The 12,445-nt window shown below is 44.2% G+C and overlaps 1 protein-coding gene across 1 annotated transcript in view; it reads right to left on the reverse strand.

Moving 5' to 3' along the window:
- Positions 1 to 11,848, reverse strand: part of SLC26A2 (solute carrier family 26 member 2) — a 71,822-nt gene extending 59,974 nt beyond the window's left edge. Inside the window, exon 1 of the mRNA XM_040344507.1 lies at positions 11,754 to 11,848. The gene's annotated coding sequence lies outside the window, so the exon portion shown is untranslated. The remainder of the gene's footprint in view (positions 1 to 11,753) is intronic.
- Positions 11,849 to 12,445: the final 597 nt, after the last annotated feature.

Raw genomic sequence — 12,445 nt, forward strand, 5'->3', positions numbered from 1 at the left:
GAAATTCCGACCGTGTGTAGGCTCCATCAGACTTTTGCTGTCGGAATTTCTGCCAGCAAAAGTTTCAGAGCTGGTTCTCAATTTTTTAGACGGAAACAATTCCTATTGGAAAATCCATTGGTCTGTATGCAATTCCGACGGGAAAAAAACATGCATGCTCGGAAACAATTCAACGCATGTTCGGAAGCATTCAACTTCTTTTTTTAGCCTCGTCGACGCTTGAAAGTTCAGAGAACTTTTGTGTGACCGCATGCAAGCCAAGCTTGAGCGGAATTCCGTCAGAAAAAACATCCAACTTTTTTCCGACGGAAATTCCGCTCGTGTGTACAGGACATAAGAAAAAAAAAAGAAAAGGAGATCTCGGTGCTCCTATGTGTTTGGAAAACTTTGTCCTACACCGCAAGCTATGGTTCTTTCTTCTGGCCCTTCCATCTTGTATTGACATAGGAGCCAACAAAAAGAAATGCAACACATGGAGGGAGACCAGGTATCTGACACAACTAAAAGCACCAGATACCCACAGTGGCCAGAAAACCTCAGGAGATGGGGAGCTTTAAGATACCACCAAAAAGGTAATTATAAATCTTCTTCCTTTACAGCAGGGGTCTCCAAACTTTCTAAACAAGGGTCCAGTTTACTGTCCTTCAGGCTTTAGGGGGGTTGGACTGTGGCCAGTGGGAATAAAAAATGCCATGGTGTCACTGGGAGAAAATGATGCCCCATCCTTGGTTCTAGTGGGAGAAATAATGTCCCATTGTTGATCTTCAAGGGAGAAATAGTGTTCTATCATTGGTGTCAGTGGGAGTAATGGCGCCCCATCATTGGTGTTAGTGGGAGTAATGGTGCCCCATCATTGGGGTCTGTGGGAGGAATGGTGCTTCAACATTGGTGTCAGTAGATGGAATGGCCCCCCAAGGGCCAGATAAAGGCATGCAAAAAGGCCATATTTGGCCTGTGGGCTGCAGTTTGGATACCACTGGTCTAGGGGAACTTCTTACTAAACTGACTGGGGATCAGTGTGAAAAATGTCCCCTATATTGGTATATAGCAGGGGTCTCCAAACTTTCTAAATAAAAGGCCAGTTTACTGTCCTTAAGACTTTAGGGGGACCGGACTGTGCCCAGTGGGAGTAAACAATGCCCTATCTTTGGTATTAGGGGGGAGAAATAATTAGTGTCAGTGGGAGGAATAGTGTCCCATTTTTGTTGTCAGTGGAAGTAAATATGCCCCATCGTTGGTGTCAGTGGAAGGAATAGTGCCCCACTGTTGGTGTCAGTGGCAGGCAGTGGCGGCTGGTGCTCAAACTTTTTGGGGGGCGCAAACGAAAAGAAAAAAATTGCAGCCTCACTGTGCCCATCACATGTAGCCACTGTGCCATCAAACGCAGCCACTGTGCCATGCCACCAAATGCAGCCACTGTGCCATCAATTGTCACCACTGTGCCATGCCATCAAACAGCAACTGTGCCATCAATTGTCACCACTGTGCCATGCCATCAAACGCAGCCACTGTGCCATCAATTGTCACCACTGTGCCATGCAACACAGCAACTGTGCCATCAATTGTCACCACTGTGCCATGCCACCAAATGCAGCCACTGTGCCATCAATTGTCACCACTGTGCCATGCCATCAAACAGCAACTGTGCCATCAATTGTCACCACTGTGCCATGCCATCAAACGCAGCCACTGTGCCATCAATTGTCACCACTGTGCCATGCAACACAGCAACTGTGCCATCAATTGTCACCACTGTGCCATGCCACTAAATGCAGCCACTGTGCCATCAATTGTCACCACTGTGCCATGCCATCAAACACAGCAAGTGTGCCATCAATTGTCACCACTGTGCCATGCCATCAAATACAGTCACTGCAAAAAACAGAACAGAACAGCAAAAATATTGATAATACAACGGGAGCAATAAGACTCATCAGGGTTGATTTAGTATAGGGAAATAAACTGTGCACTTTACAAGTGCAGTTGCACCCCGCAGGGGCATTTGCTCCAGAGTATAGTAAATGAGGTGAAGCTTCATTTTGCAAAGAATACTCCTACAGACGCAAGGAAAATAAAAATAAACAGCATTTCTGCTTGCACATGATTGGATGATGGAAGTCAGCAGACCTTCTCCTCATTCACTATGTGCTCGAGCAAATGCTCTTGCAACGTGCAACTGAACTTGCAAAGTACACAGTTTGTTTGCCTTTAGTAAATCAACCCCACTGACAGAAATAAGTGGACCCTCTTTTGTGGAGAGCTCACTAGGTACTTTCACACTGGGTCGGCGGGTCTGTTTAACCCCCGGTGCATTTAACTCCCGCTAGCAGCCGAAGAAGGGGTTAGTAGAGCCTGTGTTGCGGCACTTCGGAAGTGCTTTTCAGGTGCTTCTGAAGCACTGCCCATTTATTCCAATGGGCAGGGGCGGTTTAGGAGCGCTGTATATGCCGTTCCCACACCGCCCCAAAGATGCTGCTTGCAGGAGTTTTTTTTCCTGTCCCGCAAGCGCACTGCCCCACTGTGAAAGCACACAGGCTTTTACACTGAGGGGCAGTTTTCAGGCGCTTTACATGCGCTATTTTTAATGCTAAAATGCCTGAAAACTGCCTCAGTGTGAAAGTACCCTAACGGAGCACCTCAATTCTATAATGGCCAGCTAATTCTTTACCAGTGAGGCCCCGTATTCTGCCGAGAAACTCGGTCGTGTGTACGGGGCCTCATACGTTTGTTTTTCAAACACATACAAGCCATCTAACTAGAAAAAAGTATCTGACAATATTATGGTAAAATTATGGTTTCTGGATTACTTTCTTAGGCCTCGTACACACAACCGGTTTTCTCGGCAAAAAACTGCAAGAAAACTGCTGGCAGAGCTTTCTTGCCGAGAAAACCGTTCGTGTGTACGAGGCTTTCAGGTTTCTCGTCAGGAAATCTGGCCAGAATCTCAACGAGAAAAATAGAGAACCTGCGCTCTATTTTCTATTTAAAAAATTGAGAAATCATATCAAACTTCTTCCAAATAAGGCATCTTGCTTGATAAAAACAATAATCACGTGACTCCTACTGCTACCCAACTCCTTTGAAAACTAAAGTGGGACCGTTCATAATAAGCCAGAAGAGAGCTACTATGCCTAAATGGAAAAGACACAATCCCAGGTCCCCCGTTAACAGAGTGAGTAATCGTTGAATAATCAGACAATAACTGTTTGGCTAACCATGCACTTTAAAATCTGACCATATAATTTCTGTAGAATCAACTTTAGATCTGCCGAAACTATGTAATTTGAGGACTTACCTAAACTATCCAATCAACTTGTATCCAATCAGGCAAACCCCCTGCACTATTCTACAATCACATGTGTTATAAGCCTATTTTGCAACTTACTTCACAGGTATGACGTAGCAATAATGCCAAACTGGTTCAGGATGGCACTGCAGAATAATAAACGCTGTACAAACATGGACTCTTCACAGCATTGTCTTTGTGACTCCATCAAGGTATTATGTGGTTGCATAGCACAATCTTTATAAGACTCTATAACTTGAAAACTGCATAAACATATGAAAGCTGCACAAACATGGACTCTTCACAGCAATGTCTCTGTGACTCCATCAAGGTATTATGTGGTTGCAAAGCACAATTTCTATAAGACTATACCATGAAAGCTGCATAAACATATGAAAGCTGCACAAACATTGCCTCTTCACAGCAATGTCTCTGTGACTCCATCAAGGTATTATGTGGTTGCATAGCACCACCTCTATAAGACTCTATAACATGGAAGCTCCATAAACATATGAAAGCTGCACAAACATGAAGTTTTCACAGCATTGTCTCTGTGACTCCATCAAGGTAACGTGGTTGCATAGCACTCTATAATACTCTATAACAATAGACAGGGGTGTGCAAAATCTGGTGCAGCTGTGCATGATAGCAAATCAGCTTCTAACTTCAATTAAAGTCTAAATACTAAAACTAAAAAACTAAAACTAACTAAAAGAAAAATGTATGCCTGTTCTCCTATAAGGAGATGGGCAAAGTAAAAAATCCCAAATTTTGGATTGTCCTCAGAAAAGTAATAGAGGGGAAATCTTCCAATAGGGATACTAGTTTAGATGACCTGGATGTCCCAAAGAAATTCCCTTAATTTGCAGGGATTTCTTCTCACTTCCTGTTTGGCTACAAGACAGGAAGTGAAGGGAAATCTCCGCAATGGGACAAAGATAAAGAAAAAAAATAACCCTACCTTACGCTATCCAAAATTAAAAAAAAAAAAAGTTTTGCCCATAGTTCTACTTTAAGCTTTGACAAAAAAAATTGAAGCTGATTGGTTTCTATGCAGAGCTGCACCAGTTTTTGCACTCTCCAGTTTAGTAAATCAACCCCTCAGTCTAACTGCAAACTACATCAGTAAAACAGTACAGAACACAAACATCTATTTGCAATTATCCTCATAAACAGTGTCACTCACAGTGAAGTCCAAGACAGCTCTGGTAACCCAGGGGAACAGCTGGAGGGATCTGAGGAACTTCCATACTCTGGAGAGGGGCCCTCCACAACAGATTTTTGAAGAAAATGAGTGCTTTTAGGCTCCGGTCGGCTCGCTCGGGCACTTTTTCTGACAAAAGAGGGCCTCTCATGTGGCTGCAGATCACTAACTAAGCTACCTCTGCCTAATCCGGCGTGGCCTCTGTGAGCTATGAGAGAGGGCAGCAGGGGAACTTATTTTCCTTGGGCATGTCCAGGAACTCATAGAATTGTGTAACTGTTGGGAACTGGTACCGTTCTGTTATAGTACATGGAAGAATTAGTTTTGCAAAACATTAATTACAGAAAGAACACTAAACCTACAGGCAGTAGGTACGTAGCTGATGAAATTGCACATTCTATTCTAATCTCCTCACGCAACCTAGAAACAAACAATGGACTAGATGTCACTGAACTCTGGTGACCAAATGTCACAGATTGCAAAAAAAATAAATGAAATACAAGTTGCTGCATCACCATTACAAGTCCACATTCAGCATGCACAATCCTAACATTCAGGTTACAAACAATACACACATTCCTGACGGAGGAAAAGACATGAATTCCTTTTACTGCAATATGTGTCAGCCAGAGCAGGAACAAAAAAGGAAGCCGGGAGTGTAAAGTGCATGTGATGGCTGCTTGTGTTATCATCATGTCACACTGTCTAGGTTAAATATACCCCTCCACAATCTGTGCCTTTGCCACTGAATAAAGGAGAACTTTCTATAGCTTTTTTATACAACATACATGCATGCTTTCATTTGCAACAATGCACAAATGCATTGGTGTTTAACCGAATAAAAGTGCCTACAGCCATTCACTTCTAGGGCCAGCTGTACGCGCCGCCAGTGCTTCCTAGGGCACAATAAAAGAATGCTTTCATTTTACCCTAGTGTGTTTTTTCAGCCTCAAACTGTGCGCGTGCCTCGTGGAAATGTCCAGTGCTGATAAATTGTGGATTCACGGCCATAGCACCGATATCTCATTGTGCTTCAAAAAATATAAAAAATGTTGCAACGGTGCAAGAAGGCACACGAGGTCTACAAAATCGAGTAGACTGTCCACCAATGAACTGAAGTTAGTCCCTTCAAGCTCTACTGACCTGCCATGTTGGCAACCTACCAGATGGAAATCTACTGATACGATACCCAAAAACATACTGGCACAGCCAAGTGGCATTTCCAAAATATACACAATTACAATTTGAACTCGTGTTTAGCCACGTTTCGTTTACAGAAGGTTTTAGTTTTTGCCTATTTAAAAAGAAAAAATATTCAGTGACCGGACTGAATATTCATAAAAAAATTTAAGACGGCATTATTTTCTGACCTATCAAGTCAGTTACCTAAAAATCTCAGGACTCTTGCCTTCTTTATCTTTCTGGCAGCTAAGATTACCATGGTGAAAAACAAAATCTCCTGGATCATGGTAAGGGATAAGACAAACACCTCTCGTTTCGTAGCAGAACACGAATGTGAAAAATCAAAAGTGTTCATTTTAAAGGCTAATATGCAAGTTATTGTCCTAAAAAGTGTTTGGGGACCTGGGTCCTGCCCCAGGGGACATGTATCAATGCAAATTTTTTTTTAAAAAAAGCATTTTTTTCAAGAGCAGTGATTTTAATAATGCTAAAAGTGAAGCAATACAAATTAATTATTCCTTTAAATATCGTTCCTGGGGTTTCCATCCATCTGGATTCTGTGGATCAGAGCGAATCGGATATCAGTGGACATGTCACCACTGACATCTGTAGCTCCATAGAGGTACATTGAGTGTCCATTCAAGTCCACCTAGAAAACTGACCTGAACGGTCCTGCATTTCCAAAGGAAAAAATGTCATTTAAAATTGCTCGTGGCTGAAATGTATTGTCGGCTCCCGGCAATATACATAAAAAATCATTGAAAAAAAATGGTGTGGGTTCCCCCTCCAGGTTCTGGTATGAATATTAACCACTTCGGCCCTCGAACTACGGGCTCATCGCTAATCATGATTAATGAGAAATTAGCTGGTATCCTTTGCATGGGGATCAGTGGTTTCTACCATGAGTTACAATTTTCCATGAGTTTTCATAAAAAGTCTGAGTTGTAATATCACCCTGATCTCGACATAATGTCTGTAAATAGTGAGTCATTTGGCGGAGTGGAAATGTCTCCGATGGGTGAATTTTTATGGTAATTTTTACGGTCTCCAGACCGTGCATTTATATGTTTTTACCTATTTTCCTTGGGCTCAGACGGCTGTAGACGGTAGTTATGATATGGTATTGTTTTATCGCAACAAAAATGTGTTGATTTACTTGTACGATTTTGTACCTCATTGTTTGCCTAAAACTTTTTTCAATACAAATTATTGGAAAAGAAAAAAAAGCTAAAAATGTCATATGGGTGCAGTGCTGAATGACAGCGTAATTGTCATTTAAAGTGCGTCAAAATTGGCCTGGTTCACACTTTTTTATGCATTTTCTGGCCCATTGAAGTCTATATAAACACACCTATCTTCAACACCCTCTTGTCAATAAAGAATATATACACTCAATTGAAAGGGATGTCTAACTTTCAGAATAAACAAATAAACAATGTAGTTAAACACCACTAAAAAGAAGGTCATATGGTAACATAATAACTTCAGGGACCTACTTGGCTAATAAAAGTATAAACATTTTTTTCGAGATTTGGATAGAGTGGTTAGAACCCCTGCTGGTTGTCATTGGGAGATGGTAGTGTGCTGCCCATTGTTTTCAATGCCGCTGTACACACAGGCACGTAACATGCAATAAAAAATAATAATACTGCAATCTGAGTTGCTGGTCAGTATTTTACGCACAAACGCACATACAATGTAATATTGAAGAGGTTTAAATTCCATTCTGAGAGCTAGAATTTATTTTACTCGTGCATGCGCAAATACATACAAATACACGCGAAATAAATGCAAGATGTTTTGACTAGTTCAACCATCAGTAACTTGAGCCAGTACCCTATAAGTAGCTATAGAAAACCTTTACCCTAAAAGGAACCAAAAAAACAGACCATTGTAAGCACCCCTGTCAGTGGTAAATGGTTTGTGTCTACCCTCTAACTGCTAATTTGGCCAGTTGGTTCAGTTTGCCACCACACCGGTGCGATTTGTCATGCGATTTGACAGTTCAAAATCGCATGACAAGTCGCACCCTATTTGTGATCGTGGAACCATTCAAATCAATGTGACTCTGACTTGTACCAATTTGAAAAATGTTCCTGCACTAATTTGTGGCGATTTCATGTGCGATTTGCCTTTACATCTGTGCAGGGAATAGTACAGATGTCGACAAGCCACACATGAAATCGCACTGACCAGTGGCTTTGAAATCACGTTGAAGTAGCACAAAGCTGCATTCGGTGTGAACCAGAGCTTAAAGTGATTGTAAACCCTGTTACACCACTTGTACCTACAGGTAGGCCTAGAATAGGACTTACCTGTAGGTACTTTTAATATCTCCTAAACTTGCACGGTTTAGGAGATATTTACCATACACGATTGCGCCGACGTCATGTGCACGGAAGAAACGGCTCGCTCGTACCCTTTCTTTATCAGCCGTGACATCATTACGTCAACGGCCAATTACAGCATCGGAACCGCAAACCTGGAAATAACTCCGGGAGACATGTCACCAGCCACAGCGGTGTGCGGGATCGCTGCAACAGCTTAGATCTAAGGTAAGTATTTTTTTGTTTTTTGTTGGGGGGTTTATAACCACTTTAAAGTTGAAAAATAAGAGACTAAGTCCGATCGCCCAGTAAACATAAAAGAAAAAAAGCCATGACCAGGACTCGTTCACATTAAAATAAAGCCGATCTCCACAAGGGTACGTAAATGCAAATGTTTCCTATATGAAATGATCATACATAAAGAGTTTGATTTACTAAAACGAAAAGAAAAAAAAAAGCAGCCTTCACATCTAAGAATTGGCAAGCTGCAATATACCAGTTTACACCATAAAAACGCAGATGTGTTCCAGATGCTTTTCTGCATGCACGTTTTTTATGCTTTCCAGTGCGTTTTTAATGCAGTCCAGTGCATTTTTCCCCTTTCTTTTTTATTAGCTTCAAATAGGGACATGTGTGTCCCAGTGCATTTTTCATGCATTTAGGTGTGTTCCAGTGCATTTTTGATGCGTTTTACGGCGTTCCAGTACAGTTCAGTGCACTTTTTTTTTCTGGAACTGGTACTGCAGGCACTGGTGTGACCCTATGTCATGGAAAATCATACAACCTACTCTCCATGCATGTTTGATGCAGAAAGAAAACCCACTGGACTGCATGTGGTGTGAGCTGGCCTTTAAAGCGGTGGTTCACCCTCCATAACAACATTTTAGCATAAAATTAGGCATAGTAGCGCGAGCTACAGTATGCCTGTATTTATTTTTTTAGCCCGGTACTCACTGTGCAATCGTATATTGAAGATTCCAACTCCCCGCGGGGAATGGGCGTTCCTATCCAGAGGGAAGGTGATTGATGGCCGGCTCTGGCACGTCACGCTCCCCGAAGACAGCCGGAGTAGGTCTCGGCTCTTCACGGCGCTATACGGCGTCTGCGCACAGACTATGCGCAGGCGCCGTGAAGAGCCAAGTCCTATTTCGGCTATTTCCGGAGAAGCGTGACGCACCAGAGCCGGCCGTCAATCACCTTCCCTCTGGATAGGAACGCCCATTCCCCGCAGGGAGTCGGAATCTTCAATATACGATTGCACAGTGAGTACCGGGCTAAAAAAATAAATACAGGCATACTGTAGCTCGCGCTACTATGCCTAATTTTATGCTAGAGGAAAAACTTTTTTTTTATAGGGTGAACCCCCGCTTTAAATACACTTTGGGGTCGATTTACTAAAACTGGAGAGTGCAAAATCATGTGCAGCTGTGCATGGTAGCCAATCAGCTTCTAACTTCGGCTTGTCCAATTAAGCTTTGACGAAAACCTGTAAGTTGTTTGGTTTCTATTATGGTTGTTCCGATACCGATACTAGTATCGGTACCGATACCGAGCATTCTGATGCCTTAGCCGATATCTGGCGGAGTAGCAGGCGGAGCGGAGAGCGGTGCGTCAAGCTGACAGGGAGTGCAGAGTTCAGGGTGACCGAAGCCGGCACATTCGGTCGCTGAAGTGATGCTCCGTGTTGCCGTCAGAGACGCCCATCTTGGTACACCCTGCACTCGGACACAGTATGCCAGCAGCGGACATCTTGTTACACCTCAGCCCATATAGTTTGGGCTGGGTGTAACAAGATGGCCGCTGCCGCTGTTATGCGGCCGGGTGCAAGGAGTACCAGGATGGGCGTTGCAGGCAGCCTTCCCCATCAGTGCCCATAAATGTCACCTATCAGTGCCCGCCAGCCATCAGTGCGAGGTTCACCCAAAAAATCAATTTTTAACATTAGATTGGGCCTAATTACGGGAAGCAGAATCGGGTGTTTTGATTAAAATCAATGCAGTACTTACCTTTTTTGAGATAGATGTTCTCCCGCCGCTTCCGGGTATGGGCTACGGGACTGGGCGTTCCTATTTGATTGACAGCCTTCCGACCGTCGCATACAGCGCGTCACCAGTTTCCGCAAATAGCCGAACGTCGGTGCGCAGGTGCCGTATAGCGCCGCACCGACGTTCGGCAACTCGTGACGCGCTGTATGCGACCGTCGGAAGGCTGTCAATCAAATAGGAACGCCCAGTCCCGAAGACCATACCTGGAAGCGGCGGGAGAACATCTATCTTAAAAAAGGTAAGTACTGCATTGATTTTAATCAAAACACTGGATTCTGCTTCCCGTAATTAGGCCCAATCTAATGTTAAAAAAATAATTTCGGGTGAACTCCCGCTTTAAGTATAATGAGACACCATATGCATCATAAAAAAAAAAGTTAGATGAAGCTGCAAATAGTAAATATACAAGGTATAAATGACAAAACAATGATCCTGTTTGTGATAAAAGTTACTGGATGAGGAGTATGATCAATGATCCAATGTGAGTATATGAGCTGGCACAGCGATCAGTGTGAGTTAATGAGCTGGCACAGCGATCCGTATGAGAATATGAGCTGGCACAGCGATCATTGTGAGTGTATGGGCTGGCACAGCGATCAGTGTGAGTATATGTTCTGGCACAGCGATCCGTGTGAGAATATGAGCTGGCACAGCGATCATTGTGAGTGTATGGGCTGGCACAGCGATCCGTGTGAGTGTATGGGCTGGCACAGCGATCATTGTGAGTGTATGGGCTGGCACAGAGATCAGTGTGAGTCTATGAGCTAGCACAGCGATCAGTGTGAGTGTATGAGCTGGCACAGCGATCCGTGTGAGTGTATGGGCTGGCACAGCAATCAGTGTGAGTGTATGGGCTGGCACATTGATCATTGTGAGTGTATGGGCTGGCACAGAGATCAGTGTGAGTGCATGAGCTGGCACAGCAATCAGTATGAGTATATGAGCTGGCACAGCGATCCGTGTCAGAATATGAGCTGGCACAGCGATCAGTGTAAGTGTATGGGCTGGCACAGCAATCAGTGTAAGTGTATGGGCTGGCACAGCAATCAGTGTGAGTGTATGGGCTGGCACAGCTATCAATGTGAGTATATGAGCTGGCACAGCGATCAGTGTGAGAATATGATCTGGCACAGCGATCAGTGTGAGAATATGAGCTGGCACAGCGATCAGTGTGGGTATATGAGCTGGTACAGCGATCAGTGTGAATATATGAGCTGGCACAGCGATCAGTGTGAGAATATGAGCTGGCACAGCGATCAGTGTGAGAATATGATTCGGCACATCGATCAGTGTGAGAATATGAGCTGGCACAGCGATCAGCGTGAGTATATGAGCTGGCACAGCGATCAGTGTGAGTATATGAGCTGGCACAGCGATCAGCGTGGAGTGGTCGTGCAGCCGAGCTGTCACTTAGCAGCGTGTAGCCCCGCCCCCTCCCTGGCAGCACCAGGCAGCCCATGTCAGCGATCTATGGAGATCAGACTGCGAGGAAGTTTGCCATGTCAACTTTTCCCTGAGCCTGGCATCAGTGCGGAGCAGACAAGTGCTGAACTGGATGACATCTGGTCCTCCCCTCCAGCCGGAGTTGCTGGAAGTTGTATGCACAGTGATAGTGACAAGTCCCACACAGGACAGAGCTTGTCCCCTCCGATCTCCCTATGCCCCCCCTCCCCTCCCCCTCCCCGCAGTGATCGGACCCTGCTACTCACCGGGCTCCCCGCTCTGGGCACAGTGATCAGAGCGGGCTGCCAGGGCCCTGGGAAGGAGCTAGTAGCAGCTGTCATTGGGCCGGCCAGGAGGCGGAGAGCCGAGCAACAAGTGATGATGATGAGGAGGACTAACTACTCCCACTCTGACTGGGAGGTGTACACAGTCTATGTATGGGTTACACACTACACCCTGTGTAAGGGGACACACTACACCCTGTGTATACAGACACACACTACACACTGTGTGCTCCATAACTCCACACATACACTCACATTCATACTCATCCAAAGCCTGCAATACAATGTGCACATTACACTTTGGAGAATAAAGCTCGGAGCACACTGGGGATCCTAAACAGTATGATTGTGTTACCAGGATTTACTTATATTCACCTGGACTTGTTCTGTAATGGTAAAGTGGTATAAAAATCCCCAAAAATAATTTATTGCAGCTCATCAATTCTTAAAGAGTAACTCCACTTTAGTTAACCACTTCAGCCCTGGACCATTTTGCTGGTCAATGACGGGACACTTTTTTCGATTCGGCACTGCGTCGCTTTAACTGACAATTGTGCGGTCGTGCGACGTGGCTGACGTCCTTTTTTCCTCACAAATAGAGCTTTCTTTTGGTGGTATTTGATCACCTCGGCGGTTTCTATTTTTTGCGCTATAAACACAAATAGAGCGACAAT

The sequence above is a fragment of the Rana temporaria genome, chromosome 3 (genome assembly GCF_905171775.1).
Source record: "Rana temporaria chromosome 3, aRanTem1.1, whole genome shotgun sequence".
Taxonomy (NCBI): domain Eukaryota; kingdom Metazoa; phylum Chordata; class Amphibia; order Anura; family Ranidae; genus Rana; species Rana temporaria.